The sequence below is a fragment of the Phascolarctos cinereus genome, unplaced genomic scaffold, assembly GCF_003287225.1.
Source record: "Phascolarctos cinereus isolate Bilbo 61053 unplaced genomic scaffold, phaCin_HiC Scaffold_7;HRSCAF=346, whole genome shotgun sequence".
In the NCBI taxonomy this organism is placed as follows: Eukaryota; Metazoa; Chordata; class Mammalia; order Diprotodontia; family Phascolarctidae; genus Phascolarctos; species Phascolarctos cinereus.
Genome location: NW_027556180.1, coordinates 46155504 through 46177148, shown reverse-complemented (window position 1 = coordinate 46177148; position 21645 = coordinate 46155504). Strand labels below are relative to the sequence as shown.

The 21645-nt window shown below is 39.3% G+C and overlaps 1 long non-coding RNA gene across 1 annotated transcript in view; it reads left to right on the top strand.

Moving 5' to 3' along the window:
* Positions 1–20273, top strand: part of LOC144454791 (uncharacterized) — a 32186-nt gene extending 11913 nt beyond the window's left edge. The window contains exons 3-4 of the long non-coding RNA XR_013483336.1: positions 4807–4941; positions 19472–20273. This is a non-coding gene — a long non-coding RNA (uncharacterized LOC144454791). The remainder of the gene's footprint in view (positions 1–4806; positions 4942–19471) is intronic.
* Positions 20274–21645: the final 1372 nt, after the last annotated feature.

The window sequence follows — 21645 nt, the reverse complement described above, 5'->3', positions numbered from 1 at the left end:
CCCTTTCTTTCCTTATAAACCAAGAGTTCACTTTGAGGGCACATTGCTTCTGAGTCCACAAGCTTTGACTATACTAAATTTGGTACAAAAATGTGAGAATATATGTATAGAATATAAGCACTCTAAGGGCATGAAGTGGTGGTTTGTTTGTTTGTTTTGTCTTTTTGACTCAAAGCCTTGCCAAGTTCCAGGCATATAAGTTCTATTTTATAGATTTGTTAAATGGAATTGAAAAATAATTTCAAAATGACTAAGTAAATGCTAGAAAGTTACATAGTATATAGTCCATAGACAATTTTGTAGATCTTGTCCATGTCTTGAAAGACTTTATAACCTTAAACAGACATAGACTTATGCTTATATATGTACAGGTGTGGAAGAGACAAACAGTAGGGCAGAAACCTTAAACCATAGTTTTTCCAACTGGGAGAGGAGTGGGGTGCATCCTACTAGGATGCAAAGTAATGCACAAAATTTGATAGAAGAAATGTTGGCACTAGCTACAGGTATTGTTATGGTCAGCTAGGCAGCTAGGTGATGCAATGGATGGAACACTGGGGTTGGAGTCAGGAAGAACTGAGTTTAAATCCCACCTCAGACATTTAGAAGCTATATCACCCTGAGCAAGTCATTTAGCCCCTGTTTGCCTCAGCTTCCTTATCTGTAAATTGGGCAATAACAGTAGCACCTATCTTCCAGAGTTGTCATGAAGATTAAATGAGACAGTAATTGTAAAACACTTAACACAGTGTGTGGCACTTGGTAAGTGCCATATACATGTTAGCTATTATTATAATAGTTATCACTTACCCTCTCTGTGCCTCAGTTTTCTCACCTGTAAAATTAGGATTATAAGAGCTCCTACCTTGCAAGATTGTTGTCAGGATCAAATGCGTTGTTTGTCAAGTGTTTAGCGTAGTGCCTGGCACATAGTAGGCACCATAATAATAGTAATAATAATGATAATTACTAACATTTATAAAGCCCATTCTCTTCCTCCTTCCTTCATGTATGTCAGAATACTGCTTAGCAAATAATATACCAAGCAACTTCAAATTATGTTGCATGTAGATAATACAATGGATATAATTGCCTCTGTCTGAAAATCTTTGAAATCACTTGGGGAACTAAAATCTTCTTCTTCTGCATTGTGAGTGGATAAAACAACAATTATAGTTAAAGAGGCTCATTTGATCCAAATTAAGGGATTGATGAATGAGGGAAAAAGCCTTTTAAAATACTCACCTGTGTCAGGTACCATAAAAACAAAAAGCAAGACAGTCCCTGTTTTCAGGGAATTTATATTCTAACAGGGGAGATAAACATAGGAAAGTGGTAGCTAGTGAGGGATGTTTTGCTCATGGATGTCAGTGTGAACAGGGCAATTGACTGACACATCCTTTTCAAGAGTGGTAGCATTGATTTGATTACTGTCTCCCGAGCTAGAGGGGGAAAACAGGAGCCAGGAATGGACCACTGCAGGAAGAGGTCCATATGTGGGATGGTGTAGCATGATGATGGCCAGAGAGTGTTGTAGTAGGTCTGGGTCAGGCTAGATATGGAAACCTCTCAGTAATCAAAAGCCCAGAGACCCAGGGTACTAGAGCTAGGGTGTGGGTTAGTAGTCCTAGGCTAGGGCTAGGATCCAGGAGTCATGGCCTAAAGATGACCTGAGAGCAGCATGGTGGGTCTAGGTTGCAAAATATGGAGAATTTTTACCAGTCAGGTAAATAGTTGACATATATAATATGTTGTTGAAAAGGAAGATTAGGCTAGCGAAGATTGGTTACTTTTCAAACTGACTTAATTATGAAAAAGTTAGAACTATGGTAAATTTGCAAAATAATATTTTTGATATGCTTCCCAATTGAAAAACTAATGCCTTGCAAAAAAAAAGTATTTATTTTCTTCTTCTTTAGAAGAAAGTAAATATCTATTGATAAATCACTTGACTAGTCTACAGAAACAATTGTCTTTTTATTCTAAAGACCCAGGTCTAAATATGAATGGATAAAGAATCCATTTGCCATGTAAAAATATGATTGATGTATTTAGTCTTACTCCATTTGAACAAGGAGAGTTGTCTTGTAATAGTTTGTTGAAAGAAATCTTATTCTGTTTTGGCTCTAGGTAATTAAAAGAGTTTTCTGATTTATTAAACAACACAATGCAACTTTTTATTAGCATACATATCATTTGTATGAAACAGGGTTGGTTTTTTTGTTGTTGTTATAATCGAAGGATAACATATTGATATTGATCAGTGCTCAAAGATGAACTAAGGAAAGCAGTATCAGCAATGACACTGCAAACCAGTGCTGAAAAACAAGCCCGCTTAACATATTGATATGAATATTATTACAGTTATTATTTTATAAGCTGTAGATTTTAAAATTGAAAAAGGAACATATCAAAAAACATATTTATGTTATTTTATTTCCTGCTCAATATGTGTGTTGTTGATATTATAATAAATTCTTCTTTTTATTTGACTAACATAAGAGCCAACAAAATTATTGTGTAGGTTATTTTATGAAATGTGAGGAGTTACAACAAACTTTTTTTAAGGGTGATGTTGCTTCATCAAGTTTGGGCATCAGTAATTTAAGCCAATATGTGAATGAACAATAAAATATTTCCTGTAACTATAAGTCAAAGGTTAGTGAATTTAAGAGGCAAATAAGGAATGGAGCTAAAGTACATAACTAGGGTGGTGATTGGGAAGATGAACTGCTAGAAATCCAAAGGCTGTCTCCATTATTTAATGTAAATGCATGATTACTATCCTTTTGTAGCTTATAGGGAAGTCTATTTTGGTGACTTCCTGTTACCTCACATGATCCTAACAAGGCTTTAAATTTTCTTGTCTAAATTTAACGAGAGCACCTACTATGGGCATGGCACTGTGTTTAGGGTTAAGAGTGGGAAGTGAGGGGGGAAACAAAAAGAGTAAAGATGAGATTTCTGTTCTCCAAGGTATTTATTTACAGGCTGTGGGGAGGCAGGAAATGGTTAAGTAACTATATTAGATTGTCTGTCATTAAGCGCCTTTATGAGATGCAAATCAGAGATATTGGAAAAGTCATAAAAAGGGGAAGATCAAGAGAGTCTAGATCCTGAAAGAGGAGCAGTGAGAGATGGATGTATGGAGAAAACATGGAGAAGCGATCCCTCTGAGCATACAGGTTCCCTGAAGGTCAATGTGACTACACAGGTTTTCTTTTAAGGAACTGAGTGTGTGTGTGTGTGTGTGTGTGTGTGTGTGTGTGTGTGTGTGTGTGTGTACACACATACGCACACACACACACATTCACAAAACCAGCTTCTCTCTGTCCAATCTCCCAATCCTTGCTCTCTCCCCAAGGATATATTCCAGGTGTATGAACTAGTCACATATATATAATTCATCTTAATTATGGTGCCAGTGGTGCCAAGTAGGATAGAGGGAGGACTTCTTATCAAGGACACCTATCAATGATCAAAACAAATTCCAATCTGTAGATGTTATAAGGGCTTTTGCACTTTGTCTAGGGAGATACTATCAGTATTAGATCAAAGTCCTCATGGGTGGAGGCAGTGAGGATGCTGCCAAGGCACAGCTACTCCCTATATCATCAGAATTTAGGGGTTCCTTATCCATTTTTTACTTCAATATGTCAAGGCTTTATGATTTCACTTCTGTAGGTACTTTTGCTACTGATGAAAATAGCTACCACAATTTATGCCCCCCCTTCATGATTTTCTGTGAACAAAGTTTGATCACATGATGGCAAATTTCTGGAGCTGAGACTCTACCAACTTGGGCTGCATCTCCATAAAAATTAGATTTGAGAGGAGCAATGTGGAAAGAATGCTGAATTTGGGTCACCAGAATTCTTGGTTTAGATCCTTTCCTTGAGTCCTGTATAACCTCTGGGAGCTTCAGTTTCCTTATCTGTAAAATGGGGTTAATGACTCCTGTAGTCTCCACTTCACAGGGTTATTGGGAGGTTCAAAGGAAGCAATATCTGTAAGGATATTTGCAGACCTTAAAGCAATATGTTTGGCTTAATTCCATAGATGCATATTAAGAGATAATGGGCATACAAAGATAAAATTAAATAATCCTTACCTTCAAGGAATTTACATTTTCCTAAGAGGACATAACATGAACACAAGCAAACTTAAACTTTCTACAAAATAATATAAAACTTTTCTCTTTTTAGCAGAGAGAATATTAATATAGGAGAGGGGAAGAACCAGGGTAAGTCTCCTTTTGGAGGTATAACCTGCCTTGTACTTTGAACAAGCCTATGGATTCTATGAACCACAAGAGAGGACAGCAAGCATTCCAGATGTGGAGGCCACTTGTGCAAAGATATGAAGGCAGGAGATGGAATTCCATGTATGAGAAACAGCTAGAAAGCTAATTGGCTGGAATGTAGAAAGAGTACATGAAAGAGAGTAATAGGAAATGATTGGAAAGATGGGAGGGAGCCAGATTGTTAAGGGTTTGAAATGTCTGGCTGAAGATTTTGTATTTTACCCTAAAAGCAATAGTAATTAATAGCTTTTTGACCTTGGTCAAGTAATTTTTACTTCTCCAACTGTTAGTTTCCTCATCTGTCAAATGGGTGCAGTAATACTTAAATTACTGTAGCAATACTCTGGGCTCACTCTCTCAGATGGAGGACATTTGATGTAATTCCAAGGGATTGAAGTGACTTTCTCTAACACTATTAATTAAAGCTCCAATTACACTGTGTTTCCCCTACTGTTAGTGCCCAGTTTTATTTAATAATTTCATGTCAATTTATTTTTACAAAGGAATGTTTACAGAGAAGGAAGAGGCAAACCACTACAGTATCTAGAGGGATACTTTCAAGCATTCCTGATGAAAAGCCCAGAGCTGAATAGAAAATTCGACTTTCAAACACAAGACTCAAGAGAAGCATTAAAAAGGTAAACAGCAAAGAGAAATCATAAGGGATTCAATAAGGTTAGACTATTTACATTCCTACATGGAAAGATGACCCAAATGGGATCACAAAAGAGTTGGACACGACTGAAATGATTGAACAACAAGATTTTACTAAGAAGATATAGCAAGAACAGAAATTATAGACATTTCTTCCTAATACCCAGAAGTACACTCTTGTGGTAATCTTCATCCCTAGGGAGAGTGGCCTCAAAAGTGAAAGTAGTACAGAATGACTAATAGGGAAGTGGTGTGATTGCACATGTGTAACTTATATCAGATTGCTTACCATCTCAGGGAGTGGAGAGGGAAGGAAGGGGAGGATAGAATTTGGAAGTCAGAACTTAAAAAGAAAAAAGAATGTTAAAAATTGTTTTTACATGTGATTGGGGAAAAATAAAATATTATTTTTAAATTAATTATTTTATTTTTAGTTTTCATCATTCACTTCCATAAGATTTTGAGTTCCAGATTTTCTTCCCATCCCACCCCTCTCCCTTCCCCAAGAAGTGTGATCTGATATAGGCTCTACATATACACTGATATTAAACCTATTTTCACGTTAGTCATGTTATAAGGGAGAATTAGAACCAAAGGGAGAAACCAAGAGGAAGAAGAAACAAAGAGAGAGAGACAGAGAGTGCAAATAATATGCTTCAGTCTCATTCAGACTCCATAGTTCTTTCTCTGGATGTGGATAGCATGGAAAAATAAAATAGTATTAAAAAAACCAAACAAACAGATGAATAATAAATTAAAATTTTTGTTGTAATTCTTGTAATTTCAAGCATGAATCCCAGTATAATGTTGCAGTGTTTAGTTTTCATCATTTTTCAATAAGCATTATTAAGCCCTTACTATGCGTAAGAAATCTGCCAGAAGCTAGGGTTGCAGTGACAAAAACATCCCTGCCCTAGAGGAACTTAAAATTTTTTGGGGAAAACAATACATACCGACATAAGTAAATACCAACTAATTTGGTTATAGGATAGTCAAGAAAGGCCTGGAGTAAGTGGCAGTGCTTGAACTGAACCTTGAAGGAAGCTAGGAATTAGAAGAGACAGAGGTGAGGAGGGAGTGTGTTCCAGGGATGGGGAACAGATGGAATGTCATGTCCAGGGAACAGCAAGCAGACAAGTTTGGCTGAAATATTTAGTTTTTGTGAGAGGGAGGAATATGGAATAAGCAGAGAAAAGATGTCTGGGGTCAAATTTCCAAGGACTTTGAAGGCCAAACAGGGGGGTTTGTACTTAATGCTAGATTCCCTAGGGAGACATTGGAGCTCATTGAACAGGGGATCACATGGTCAGAGTGTGTTGTAGGAATGTTGATTTGTCAGCTGTGTGGGGCATGGAGATCTGAAGCCAGGAGACCAGTTAGGGGACTATTGAAGCAGTCCAGGCAAGAGGTGATGATGGCATGAGCTAGGGTTGTGGCTATGTGGATGGAAAGGGGAGGAATGTGAGAGATGTTGTGGAAGCAGATTCAACAAAACTTAGCAAGTGATTGAAAACGTGGAGTGAGTGAAAGGAAAGAATCAAGGATGACTTAGGTTTCAAGCCTGACTGATGAGGATACTGATCCCTCAGCCTAGGATAGAAACTGAGGCTCAGAAAGGTTGTGACTTTCCCAAGGTCACATAACTAGTATGTAGGCAGGATTTGAATTCAGGGTCTCCTGGCTTCAAATCATGTTTTCTTCTGGCTACCCAGCTTCCTCTCACTGTTTGGGTAATGCAGTCCATTCACTAATGGTTCACATCCCCAGTACGTCTTCTCCCCAGCCTTTGATGCCATTTGAATTGGCCGGTTGGGTTTGGGCAATCACCAGGCTAGAAATACAAGAAAGAGAACTTGTGGCTAGAGCAAATGGCTATGAGAACAATTGGCCAGCTTTCAGAGAGCTTCAAGCAAGAGCTGTGCCTTTTTTCCCACCACTTATTCATGCTTCAATTGTAGAGTCATCAAACTTCAGATCCAGAAGTAACTTTAGAGGTCATCAAGTCACCAGATTGGCTGTGTTGTGGAGTGTCAGAGTGAGAGCTTTGGAGTTGAGAAGACCTGGGTTTGAGTCCTGCCTCAGATACTTACTGGTATATGATCCACTGTGAGATTCGGGGATCACCCAAAACAGGGAACATGTCTGTGGTCTTTTCATCAACAGTTTGTTGTGAAGTTCAACTAATGTAGGTTACCAGAGTGGGCAATACTACCCCCTGGGGGGTGCTGAAACAATCTAGGGGGTCAGTAGTAGCCTATGGTGCAACTGCGGGGCATTGAATAAAAATTAGGGGGCAGTGGAAACATAAGGAAAGAAGAGAAGAAAAATTTGAAAAACCGTTCTTACAGTTCATCTGTTTTATAACAGAGTTAAAGTCATAGTGATTACATTTTCCAAATAAACACACAAAATACAAGTTATAATCCATCAGTGGTCAAGTCTGCTGACAAGTCTTAACAAGCAAGTGTTGGCAGGTGAGCATGTTGGGAAGTCCAGCATACACTGGCAGGAATGTGTATGTGAAATAACTTTTTTTACTATACTGAACAGTTATATGACGCAATATTGCATCATCAAAATTTCAATGCAGGAAAATAACCACAAATTTATAATAAATTATTAAATTTAAGATGTATCATTTAAAAAATTATATATTTTTGAAATGACACAAATAAAAAAAACTGTTAAAGAATTAAAGAAAGTAGATTTCCAGGGGGGCATTGAGTAATTTTTTTTTGTTTTGGAAACAGGGTGGTAGGGCAAATAAGTTTGGGAACCTCTGAACTAAGATAACCTATCACTTTGAAAACCTCAAGCTTATGCATTATTATTCTGATGAAAACCAGACTTCTCATCTCATCTCTTTGACTGAGTGCCTACCTTGTTCAAAGAACTTTTCTGGGCACCATGGGGATGGCAAGTGTTCAACTCTCAGTTCTTGTTTTGTTTTGGTTTTTTGTTTCTTTTTAAGGCAATTGGAGTTAAGTGACTTGCCCAGGGTCACATAGCTAGTAAGTGTCAAGTATTTGGTCTGAGGCCGGATTTGAACTTAGGTCCTCCTGACTTTAGGGCCGGTGCTCTATCCACTGTGCTACCTAGCTGCCCCTCAACTCTCAGTTCTTAGACCTACAAGCCAGACACCCTTTATGATGCAGTAGAAAGAATCCATTTTGGAATCCACAAAACCAGGCTTGAATTCTGATTCAGCTACTTGTTCTCTGTGTGACTTTGGGAAAGTCCTTTAACTTCTCTGGTCCTCACTTTCTTCATTTGTGAGCGGATGGGGTTAGTCAACATGAATTCTACCTATGATCTACGTATGATTTATGAGTAATTCAACTCCCTAATCTTTAGTTTCCTTTTCTGTAAAATGAGGGGGGCTTCTAAGATCCCCTCTAGCTCCAAAAGATTAGGAATAGATTTATGATTTTACCAATGTAGCATAGAAGTTCTCAAACTTTTTGGTCTCTAAACCTCTTTATGCTCTTAAAAAGTCTTGAGGATCCCAAAGAACTTTTGTTTATGTGGGTCACATCTATTGATATTTATCACATTAGAAATTAAAACTGATCAACTTTAATTATTTGTTTAATTTCAAAAATTATTTTAATTTTAATATTTTATTGCTTAAAAATAATAAACCAATACATGTTAAATAATATATTTTCATGAAAAAAATCATTTTTTCTAAAACAAAAATAGAATAATGGCATTACTTTACATTTTTGAAAATTTCTTTAAAGTCTGGTTTAATAAAAGACAGCTGGATTCTCATTTCTGCTTCTGCATTCAGTCTGTTGTGATGTTGCTTTAGTTGATGTATATGAAGGTAATCTGGCCTCACACAGATATGTAGTTAGAAAAGGGAAGAGCATCTTAATAGCCTTTTCAGATCATTGTGGAAATTCTTCTGTGATATAGACAAAAACATGACAACTGGTAGTTTTTTTAAAGGTTAGTTGCAATGTGGAATTTGAAGCCACATCAATGGCATGAAAATCCATTGGTCTAGCTTGTGCTTTGAATGGATCTTTTACAAAAACCACCATGATTTTGTAACAACATGTAATAGTCATTTGAAAAATATTGATTCACTGAGTTATGCAGATTTCCCTAATGTTAACCTATTTCATTGTACAATATTAAAAAAAAACACATTTGTTAATATCACCACCAATTTCATCAGAAACATCTGTAAGCATCAGGAAGCTATTGGGCTCATGGTGATGGCTACACATTTTCCAAAATTCTCATTTTTGCTTGAAAGCTCAAAGTTTGTTATTGGCAACAAACACTGTCAGTTTTCCTTGAAGTGACAGGCTTACTTCATTCATTTTCAAGAAAATGTTTGCCAAACACTCATCTGAATAGCCATAGTTTGTCAGTCATTCTTTCAAGTAAAAAACTGATGTTTCGTGAAAAAAAAAACCCTGAAGTTGAGCTCACACCTCAGTCTCCTAAGTGCTTTTCTTTGACACAACTGTCATATTTTGGAAAGCAGCGGAAGTGACTTGCCCATGTGTACCTGCCGTTTTTTGAGACAAAATGTCAAAGAGACATGTACACAGGGGCTGAGGTTGAATAAAATGAACAATTTTTATTGCTTCATCAGGGACCCTCTTAAGATGAACTGACACTTTGGCCTTGAAGAATATGATAGCAACTGGAAGAATTTGGTGCTGCTGCCTTGACTTGAGCTAAAGCACCAGTGGTTTTACCCACTATTGCTTCTTCACAATTGTTCCAAGATCAACTATGAGATTTCAAAAAATTCTTCTACACTTTGAGTATTTCAGCATCACTTGAGTTTGCTACCAAACATTCCCATAAAAGATCTTTGATGATTAGTTGGAGCTGATGCTGGACAGCCTTGTCTACAGATTCATCCATTTGTAAGGCAAAAGTATAATTCTGCAGATGAGATATTAATTCAGTTTTCATGTTTGTTAGCTAAAACCTTGTCACCAGTCATGTAACCTTCGGAAAATTCCACTGTATCCTCATGAGAGAATGACAGTGAAAAAGGTAAATAATATCTTAGTATTATGATGAAAATAGTTTTGGCCTTATGGATCCCCTGAAAAGGTCTCAGGTGCCCTGAGAGGTCGTTGGATCACACTGTAAGAAACACTGGTATAGGGAACCCCAAATGAGGGAACTTCCTCTGTGATGCCTTTTCTTCAACTTAGAGTGAGCAAAGTTAGGGAGGCAGGAAAACACAAGGCCCATTTTGGAATGACAAATTTGGGTGGGCCAAACAAATTCAAAGAGGGAATTGTGAGCAGAGAGGCAAATAGAAGGTGAGTAGAATAGAAAAAGTAAGTAAAGAATGGATGGCTATGCCCAGGAATCTGTGAAAATAGGATAAGGAGGTGGTGTTGCACCCAAATTATACCTTTGGCTATACCTGATGTTTAATCAGACCTGAACATGCAATAGCCATATGCTATGTGAATGTATGTATGTATACATGTGTATATGTATGTGTATATATGTATATACACACATATGTGTATATGTTCATGCCAAAGTTTTGCCAGTCCCCCCTCATCCCAGAAAATCTAAAAACATGACGAGCCAGAGTTTACAAAGTATTTCTGAAGTGGAGTCACATTTTACTCTTTTTAAAAAAATGGCAGAATGAGTCTAAAGGAGAAAAAGCCCTCAACCAAAGAATCCAGAGGGAGTATAGCCTCACAAATAATAGCCTCACAAACTTTGTAGAATGTTTGTAATGTTTCAGAAAAGGTTTGTCACTGGAGTCTTTGCTATTCAGAGCAAATTGGTGGGCAAGGATGACAGATGTTTCCCAAAAGTCAAATTACAGCATTGCCTCAAATCACAAGTCCCGTGAAATTTGTTTTAGAGTGCAGACTTAAGAAATGTATGATCAGGAGCTAAACCAAAGTCAGCCACCTAACAATCAATTAACTGTTCTGCTGAGGCATCTGAAAAATGTTTTAATTAAATGGAAGTTTATCCATGACCTTATTTGGAAAGTAGATTTTGGATCGTGTTAAGGAGATAGAGTATCTATCCAACTACCTACCTATCTATCTGTCTATCTGTCTATCTGTCTGTCTATCTATCTATTTGTCTGTCTGTCTGTCTGTCTATCTATCTATCTGTCTATCTATCTATCTATCTATCTATCTATCTATCTGGAAAGAGAGAGAGAGAGAGAGAGAGAGAGAGAGAGAGAGAGAGAGAGAGAGAGAGAGAGAGAGAGAGAGAGAGAGAGAGAGAAAAAACAATGAGTCAAAGAATGCTCACATTCCTTTTTGAGAGATTAGAACATTTAAAGGGAAAAGCCTAACTTATCCACAAAGCATTAGGTCAGGAGTTCTTGACCTGGGGTTCATGGAGCCCTAAGGTATTTATGGACAGATTTTAATATCTTTGAACTGGGATAGGGAAAAAAATCCCATCTTTTTCTCCCACTAATCCCCAAATGAATTTAGCATTTTCTTCAATTATATAAAAACATTATTCTCAGGAGGAGTTCATAGGCTTTGCCAGGCTTCCAAAAAGGGACGATGATGCACAGCGAAGGTCAGGAACTCCTGATAGAGGGTGGTAGAGATGCACTTGTGTGTGTATGAATCAAGTTAAATCAGTAAGTTAAAGGATGTGCCCACTCATGCAATGAGCCAGAAGAATAAGACCTCTCCACTGGCAATCCAGAGAATAGAGCTATTGGGTAGATCTATGAAAGATATATCTCCCAGAAGGAGAGGAGATTTATTCCTCCTGGATTCTTCTGTACAACAGAAAAAAACAGATAATATAGGGGAAAAATATCCGAATCATATTGTGAAAAATAATCCTACCTCCATTAACAGGATACTGAGCTTCTAATTACCCTTTAGAAGAAGTTGCTGAAAGCCACTGTTGAGTATTCCCTGAAGATACTAGCCTGATGGACTGCTATGGCAGAATTCCAATCTTTTTCAGTTGCAAGGGTGCAGTTGAAACCATCTTACCCTAAGTTAAGCTTGATACCTTAATTGGGTAAGATCTTAGGCTTTATAGCAGGGGTTCTTCACCTGTGGTCTGTGAATTTTTTTTTTTAATATTTTGATAACTGTAATTTCCACATGTTTGGTTTTCTTTGATATACTATGAATTTTACTTTAGGCATTTAAAGATATTCTGAGAAGATGTCCAAATACTTCACCAGACTGACTGCCAAAGGAGTCTATGACACACAAAAAGCTTAAGAACCCCTGCTTTAGACTAAATGGGAAAAGTCCTTAGAACTGGGATGATGTTGCATGAGAATCATGTTTGGATAGACTGAGGAAACAACCTAATATAAATGACCAAACCTAATTAAAACTGAGTTCTAATGTTGGAACAAGCATTGTATCCCTCCAATCCCCTTGAATGAGAACTGTTTGGTGGGGAAGGGGAAGCCTCAGTACCAGCTTTGCTCCAGGTCTCTTCCTCTCCCACCCCCACCCCTGCCTCTTCCTTTGGCCAAAGGAAGACCTTATTAGCTTTGAAAGGTCTTGAGAATTTGGGACTTCCTATTTTCCCAAAGTGTTTGGACTCTTAATAAATGCTTATCCCCTTTCCCCTCACATTGATGTCCTAGTCATATCCCTGAATAAAATGACAGGAGCCAAGGACAGAGAGACAAAGATTCACCATGCTCAATGTGAAGTTCTTGACCCCTATGGGAGAGAAGGACTTCCAGCAGCTGGGAGTTATGAGCTACCCCTTTGCCATGTGTGCTGTCTAGGCTTGAGTGCACCTTCCTCTGGACTGTATATGTACTTCTGGGAGAGCATAGCACGGCCTTTCTTTTTTTGGGGGGGGATGTTTTGTGCCAATTGTGCTTACAGTACCCCTTGAGTAAATACCCCTTTATAAAATGCTACTTAAGGCTGGCTGACTAAATAATTAGTCTTTGGAGGAAGCATACCCGTTGGGTATTGAGCTGATGGCAAGAGAGAATCATTTCTTTTTTTTTTTTTATTTTTGGCTAGGCAATGGGGTTAAGTGACTTGCCCAGGGTCACACAGCTAGTAAGTGTTATGTGTCTGAGGCAGGATTTGAACTCAGGTCCTCCTGAATCCAGGGCAGGTGCTCTATCCACTGCACCACCTAGCTGCCCCGAGAGAATCATTTCTGATTCCTCAAGGGTACCCCTAAAACCTTTCTTTTGTGTGTCATCTTCCCCCATTAGAATGTAAGCTCCCCAAAAACAGGGAACGTCTTTCTGCTTGTATTTATATTCTACTTAGAATAGTACCTGGCATATAATAAGCTTCTTTAATTTAATTTAATATTACTAAATGCTTGTTGACTAAGGGAGAAATGTAGCCAGGCTCTAGGAATCCAGATTTTCAATGGTAGTGGGAGTTGGTAAAAGGATCCTGAGAGCCCTAGATAGTCTGTCCAATCCAAAAAGCATTTACTCTGTGGCATAGTGGATTAAGAGCTGACCTGGAAGCCAGAGAGGCTTGGGTTCAAGTCCCACCTTTGACTCGTGCTAGCTTTGTGACTCTGGCAATTATCCTTTCAATGCTCAAGTCTGAGAACTCTCTAAGATTAGAAGTTGAACAAAAGGTACAGATATACATTAGTAAAAGGAGTTCCCTAGACCAATGAAATCACGGGTTAAATCACTATTCCAATTACAGTGTGCGCGCGCGAGCGCGCGTGTGTGTGTGTGTGTGTGTGTGTGTGTGTGTGTGTGTGTGTGTGTGTGTAGGCGTGTGTGTGACTGGGCTAGGTGCGGAGCATATATTGAAAGGAAGAAAACAATTCCTGCCTTCAGGCAGGTTATATTCCACTGGGGAAACAATCTGTGAAAAGATCTCCAGAGTACTAGAGTATTCTTAGGAAGAACATATGAAATATTATACCCATCATTGCCCAAGACCAGGTGCATCCTTGCCTGTTATGTTTCTTGCTATTCTCGTCACTATATTTCACAGCAGACATAATGGCATTGGAGAAGGTCATGTGGTAAATAAAGGAACCTTGTAGTAGAAACCAGTAGTTTTTAAATTAAATATCAGCTGTGTGAGATCAGAGACCATGTCTTATTTAAACTTTATGTCTACTTCAGGGCCTAACTTACTGCTTTTCGTAGAGGATGCACTTAATACAAATTCTTTGAAAGAACGAAAGAAAGAAGGAAGGGAGAGAGGGAAGGAGGGAGAGAGGAGAGGAAGAAAGGAAAGGAAGGAAGGAAGGAAAGGAGGGAGGGAAAAAAGAAGGAAGGGAGGGAGGGAGGAAAAGCAAGTAGGAAGGGAGGGAAGGGGTAAGAAAGAGGAATAAAGAAAGAAAAAAGGAAAGGAAGAGGGAGAGAGGAAAAAAGAGATTAAAAAGGAAGGAGAATGAGAGGGAGACAGAGAAACAGAGGCAGGGGATGGGGGGGAGAGAGAGACAGAGAGAGACAGCAGTGGGAGGGAGAAACAGGAGAGAAAGACAGACTACAAAGCACTGATAATGCATCAAGATGTGATTCTTCAGCTTTTGGGGGTTGTAGCAATTTGTCATTTATCATCATTTTATCTTCCATTTTGTTACCTGTTACTAGTGGTGGGGACAGGTGGCCACACCTCTCCGACCCTCAGTTTCCTCAGCTATAAATGAAGAGATCACTAGATCACAGACCTAGGGCTGGAAGAGGCCTCTGGGACCACCTAGTTCATCTCCTGACATTTCACAGATGACAAAACAAGCTCAGATGTGTGATTTGCCCAAGGTCAAACAGGAAATCTGTGGCCAAGCCATGTTCTTTGCTTCCCCGTCCAGCCCCCTTCCCATTACAACCGTGGTTGGACTAAATGAGCTCTTCTCCAGCTCTTCCTTAAGCTTCTAGAAGCTGCTAAGACCATCAACAAATACTGCATGGCAATATTATTCTTAAAAATCAAAATATGTTGTGTTCAGGGGAGCCTTAGGGGATTTTGTGACATCTCTGGAAATCCCGAGTGTTTCCCTGAGGTGTGACCTGGACCAGAACCAGAACCAGAACTGAGAATCACTGGCTTGGAGGGATGCTGACTTATCAAAGGCAGTTGAGCTAAATGACTTTTCAGTGATGCGTTCTGAAAAAGACAGGGAGTCGAAGACATGGGAGCTTTTGACAGTCTTTCCCATTTCTGTTAACTGGGTGACTCAACAGGTCATTAGACCTCGTCCATGACTGCTCAGGGGCTGAAGAATATTACAAATGGGTAGCAGTGTGAGAACCTTTTTAAATGGGTGGTCTCATTATGAATGCTGACTTGTCAATAGTTATTTTGGAGAAAAGGAAAAAATGCTCTTGATCTCCTTGCTTCACAGGTCTTTTTGTTAAACTGCAGATATTAGTCAAACAAGACTAGAGCAGCTCATCTGTGGGGTGATGGGGCTTCCTCTCATGTGGATGTTTAGGGGCTGGAGGAGCGAGGAAGTCTGCCATGTGTCTATTCAGTGTTTGGTGGCTGAAGGTTTTGGCCCTGTCAAAATGTGAGAGTAAATCAAGACCTGCTGTGGTTTATATCGGGGAATTAATCTGAGCATCATCAGGCTTAGAACATGACACTCTACTCTGGTTTGTGGAGCCTAGCACTATCTGGTGCCTTGTACAGAGTGCATGATAAATGTTGGTGGAGCTGAACTGAGTTGCATATCAGAGGCAGCATGCTATTAGTAAAGTCACTCGTTCACTCGCAGGTACAATGGAAAGAGTTTCTAGATTTGGAATCTGAGGACCTGGGTTCAGAAAGGCAGCTTGGCATAATGCAAAGACATGGGATCTGGAAGATTTTAGGTTTGAATCCTGCCTCATCCCCTAGGCAAGTCACTTAACCTCTCACATTAGTTTCCTCATCTGTCATATGGGTATAATAATAACACTCACCTCCCATGGTGGTTGTGAGACTGAATGAGATGATGTATAAAGCACCTTGCAAACCTTAAAGAGATAAAAGTAGGAGTTACTGTTGTTATGTCGTGTATGGCTGGGGAGCTGGCCTTGGAGCCAGGATGACCTAGGTTCAAGTGCGGTCCCTGATGCACATTGGATGTGTGACTCTGGACAAATCATTTGTCTCTCAGGGCTCAAGACAACTCTCTCAGACTCTAACTTGCAGAGAAGGAGCTTACTTGCATTGAAAGAAGAAATTTCACACTAGGAGCAACCTATACCTATGAAATTACAAGTCTACTCTCTCTTTCTCTTTTTCTTTTCTTTTCTTTTCTTTTTTTTTTTTTGGCTAGGCAATGGGGTTAAGTGACTTGCCCAGGGTCATATAGCTAGTTATATGTCTGAGGCTGGATTTGGACTCAGGTCCTCCTGACTCCAGGGCCAGTGCTCTATCCACAGTACCACCTCGCTGCCCCCTCATATCTCTTTCTCTATTCACTATTCATTAATATTATCATCAGCAATCATGATAATGATCATTATCCTGTCTCTGCCATTTATTATTTGCGTGACCTTGGGCAAGTGTTTTCCCATCTCAGGGTCTCAGTTTCCTCATCTGTGAAATAAGGGGGTTGGATTGAATGAAACTTCCATATCTGAATCTATTATCCTTTGGTCCTAAGTACTGAGTACCTGCTGTGTATGGGTGGGGCATGAAGGGGGTACAGAAAAATTTGTAAGACTTGGTACCTACCTTGGAAAGAACAACAGTAAACAACATGAGAGTTCCATTAGATGCAATACCATAAGCCTCTGAGTATACTTGGGGGTGGAGGGAATGTTTCCTTACTCTTGTGATTCACTCAAACCCAGAAAGCTTAGGCACCCCTCAATAGACTGATACCAGTTTTTGACTTTTGGATGCTTAGCTCATAGTGTTGTGAAACAAAGTTTTATTAAAAGGAGGAAAATTATTTCAGCCATATAATAAGCAACCATTAGTCACAAAGATGTGATGTATTTTCTTAAGTATGGAGGTTTCTCTGGTGAATGCCCCGCTCCCTCACAAGTCTTGTCTGGATTCCCTGTAGCTCAAAGTGGGATGGGTAGCTCTGGGGAGTTCTATCAGTCTGTCTCTGTCTGTGTCTCTCTCTTTCACCTTCACCTTCTCCTTCTCTTTCTCCTTTTTTCTCTTCTTTCTTTCCATTGTTCCTTATGGTTTTATATCCCAGCTGCTGGGTCTGCTGTTTTCCTAGACTAGAGCAGTTTTATTCAAAATGGGGGTCAGGGTACCTAAGCCATGGCTTGATCCCATGGCATGTGTAAATAGTTGGTAAGATGGGTTTTCCATACCTGGTCTTTCCCCAGACAACCAACCTCAGAGCTTACCTCCAACATAACCACACCAACCCCAACCGGTCACCCATCATAGCCATTGATTCCTTCATTTCACCCTATCCCAGAGCTCGGTACCTCAGGGTAGTTATAATTCTAGCCCTGACTCCTTCCACTATGCATATTCCCTTAGGTAGACACTTTATTTTCCTTCATAACAAAAATGCTGAAAGGGGATGAGGGAGGGGAGAAGGCAAATATCCCAGCCCACTGTGTAGCTTAATGCAATACAATTAAACACTAAATTATATGTATTATAAATAGCCATTCAGAGGTGGGGAAAGATCTATAGAGGTTGAATTAAGTGGTCAGTGAAAACTTTCAGGAGAAGAGATTTAGGCTGGACTTTGGAAGACAGATAGCATTTGGTTCATGAAGGGAAGGAGGCAGAATAATTCATGTGAGGAGATATGAAGAATTAAGTAGAACTGGAGTAAAATATCTCCTTAAAGAAATATGTGAGCAAAAAAGATGGGCTGGAGTGTGTGCCGGGGAGGGGCACAGCTAGATGGTACAGTGGATAGAGTACTGGCCCTGGATTCAGGAAGACCTGAGTTCAAATCTAGCCTCAGACACTTGACACTTACTAGCTGTGTGTGATCCTGGCTAAGTCACTTCACTCCATTGCCTTGCCAAAAAAAAAAAAGAACTGGTCACAAGGAATGGGCAGCTCATCCATACCACAAGTAGCCTCTCAATATCAAGAGAACTTAAGGAAGGCCTCCAGGGCACTGGGTGGGCCTCTGGGGCAAATTTATAGGAGAACACAGACAAGGGTTGCAGGGGATGGAATAGCATGGGTGGATCACAAGTATTTTGTTGAAAGAAACACCCACATTAATGAGATTACTGTTTCCTATGAGTAGCTGTCTAGCCTGGGAGCCAAAGGCACATAGACTGAAGAGAGTAAATATTGGAATCACAGAAGCTAACTAAGAAACTAACTAGTATATGTATGAGATGATGTCACCCTGAAGAAGGCTGGTAGAAATGTCAAAGGAGAGGGAGGCAAGCCCTTGAGGTCAGGCCCCTTACCCCCGAGAGGAGAGGGTGTGTGACTGCAGATAGAGAGAGCTAGAGTGTCCTGTGAAGCATGCAGCCCCGGACCAGAGCAAAACTGGACCGACTCCTAGGGTTAGCCTCGTTTGACCCATTCAGGATGGGTGAGTTTGTAGGAGGCTCTGGCTCCCTTCGTTTCTCTCTCAGGATGAAACATCATAGTTCCTAACATTTTTGGCCATTGGATTGCTAGGCTTTGTCTGGACAAAGTCAGCTTGCTGGTAGCAGTTAGCTTTATTTCCCTGAATCAGACAAAGGCAGTGGGAATTAAGCTGAATGTATGTCTTTTTACCCTTTCTGAATGTATGTATATTAGCCAATACACTACATAGGCAGATGAACTGAATGTGAAATTTTGTGTTTCTTTGAATCCTACAGCTGACTAGCACAGAAAAGGAAGTATAGATATGAAAGACATTTTGAAGGAAAAATTGACCAGAGTTGGTGACTGATTGGACACAGGGGATGGAAGAGAAGGGTATATATAAAAGAGGAGGTCCAAGTTTTAAGCCTGGGTGACTAGGTGAATGGGTATCCCTGAAAAGAGATAAGGAATGGCACATGCTAAGCATAGTAGAGGCTTAATAAATGTTCATTGGCTGTAATTGGACAAAGGGAATGAGTTTGTGGGGATAAGATAATGGGCTTGCTTTTACAACATGTTGGATATGAATTCATGGCAAGACATCAACATGAAAATGTCTAGTAGGGTGTTGTAGATGGAAGACTAGAATTTAGTAGAGAGGCCAGAACAGAAGACGTAGATTTGGGAGTCATACAAAGAGAGGTTATAGCTAAAGGCAGGAGAGTTGATGCACTATCCCTGGTAGAGAGAGATTTGATGCACTATCCCTGGTAGAGAATAGAAAGACAGTAGAGTAGACAGTGGAAGACTGAGCCTTGAGGAATGTTCACAGTAGGAGAAGGAAGAGCAGAAGCCAACCAAAAAAAAACAACAACAAAAAACAAAAAACAAAACTGAAAAGAAGCTTGTTTCTGGTTATGAGAAAAATGTCAAACTCATTAAATTTGGGTTTTTCTCCCCCACAAATACATATCCACGTATTTGTCAAAATGGTCAGATCTAGTAAATCTGGTTGCTAAGAGAGGCTGCTACTCTTGACAAAAGAATGGCTATTTTTGTAGTAATCTTGGGTAGAATCAAACCTATGCTTTTGGTCGGGTTTCAGGTTCCTGCCATCATGACTGAAGTTGTTCCAGACTGGTCTCACTTCAAGCCAGCAATAATAATTCAGACTGGTTCAATCACTTAATGTTGGAAAATATCCTCAAATATCCCTCCCAACCTCTCCTCCTCCCCTCCTTGAACAGAGAAATGCTCAAGTTTCCCTCAGCGTTCCAAGTTCACATTCACCTCTGCTTGCCGGGAGGAAAGAAGAAGGGAAGAGGGGTAAGAAGTAAAAGTCCCTCCAGATTGAGGTTCCTCTTTGGAACTCAGCTGACGACTGTCATTTGGACGATCAGGCCCCCTTTTCCCCCTGATTAAATTAATTCAAATAAATACCCCGTATCCCAGGGCTTGTTTTCAGTGAGAAAATAGATTCTGTCTTTACAAGCTCATAAAAAAGGAGAAAGATAAAATACCCAATTCTGTCAAAAGAAAAGGTGAATTCAGTGTCAACTTGTGCAAATGGAGGATTAGCCAGCACACTAATGAGGATAAATTGAAAGAACTGAGTAAGAGTGCAAAACAGAGGCATGATTAAAGGAAGAGAAAGACAAATTGTGGCTGTTAATCTCCTCTGTTTCCCTTTAGGACCCTTTCCAGGACACGGGATAGTCTCTTACTTGTATCCATAGAAAATACTTCATTCTGCACTTTCTTTAACCTCAGGACTGTCTAATTCCTCATGGAAAGAAAATAACATTCTGGAAAAAAAGTAAAAGGCAGATCTGAAACCAAAGACAAGGTTGGATTTTTCCCCCTCTTGAACCTAGCCAAATAAAAATTGATTTAATGTACTTCAATAATAGCCAGTGTCTTCTTTGTATATAAACAAAAGCCTGTTTGTTTCTGATCGCATTCCAGCCTGACTTTCTAGGCCATAAGATGAAATGATTTTTGTGACTAGTGTAGTAAAAAAAAAACCCCAAACAATGATGACAATGATGTTAAGTAAACCACTAGGTTCATTTCATTTAAATACTCTGACTTTTAAAAATCGTATTTTATGGGAAATGTACGTGTCCCTAAAGAAGAGTCTTTGACTTAGGTGCCAATATGTTACCCTTCCCCTCTTCCCACTCTGTTCACTCTTACAACCGGGACCTAATTTTAGTCACAATCACATTAAAGTAAGTTACTCAGCAAGGGTGGAATTTTTTTCCTGAACCTCATTTCTGCCTTTGAAGTCACATTCATGGTTCTACTGGAGCTGTAGCAAAATCAAATCATTCATAGAAGAGGCCCCCAAACATCTAAAATCCATCATCAATCAATCAATAGGCATTTCTTGAATGCCTGTTCTGTGCCAGAAGACAAAATGAATGATCTTGCCCTCAAGAAGATTATGTTCTATAGGAGATCCAACGTATGCACATGTAAGTGTCTGGGAAATATAGGTATTAAGGACTGGATCTGTGATTTTATTGGTATGGAGGCTCCCCGATGAGGAAACTCCCTCTGACAATGTAATTTATATGGTCTTAAAGAATTGCTATACTTAGGTATCAGAGTGGATAGAATATTGAGCCTGGGGTTAAGAAGACCTGAGTTCAAGTTCAGCCTCAAATACTTAATAGGTAGCTAGGTGATCCTGGGCATTATTTAACCTTTGCCTGACTTTCCTCAATTGTAAAAATAGATAATAATATCACTTCCTGCCAGTGTGGTTGTGAGGATCAAATGAGATGGATATAGATAGATTTATATCTATCTATGTACCTATGTATCTATGCATCCATCCATCCATCCATCCATCCATCTGTCTATGAGTCTGTTTAGCTATCTGTATGTCTGTCTATCTAGCTATCTGTGTATCTCCCTGTGTCTATATCTACGTATGTGTCTATGTATCTATCTGCATATCCCTATTCACACATGTATATGTGTATGTATATTTATATGTATATAATGATATATAAAATTGTTGTGAGGATTAAGTGAAATGTTTATATATACATATATGCACATACTTCATTTGATCCTCACAACAATCCTAGGAGGTAGGTGTTATTATTATTGTTTTTTTTAAAAATTTTTTATTTTTAGTTTTCAACATTCACTTCTATAACATTTTGAGTTCCAAATTTTCTCCCCATGTCTCTCCTCCTCCCACCCCAAGATGGCATGCAATCTATATTCTACATATACATTCATATTGAACCTGTTTTCACATTAGTC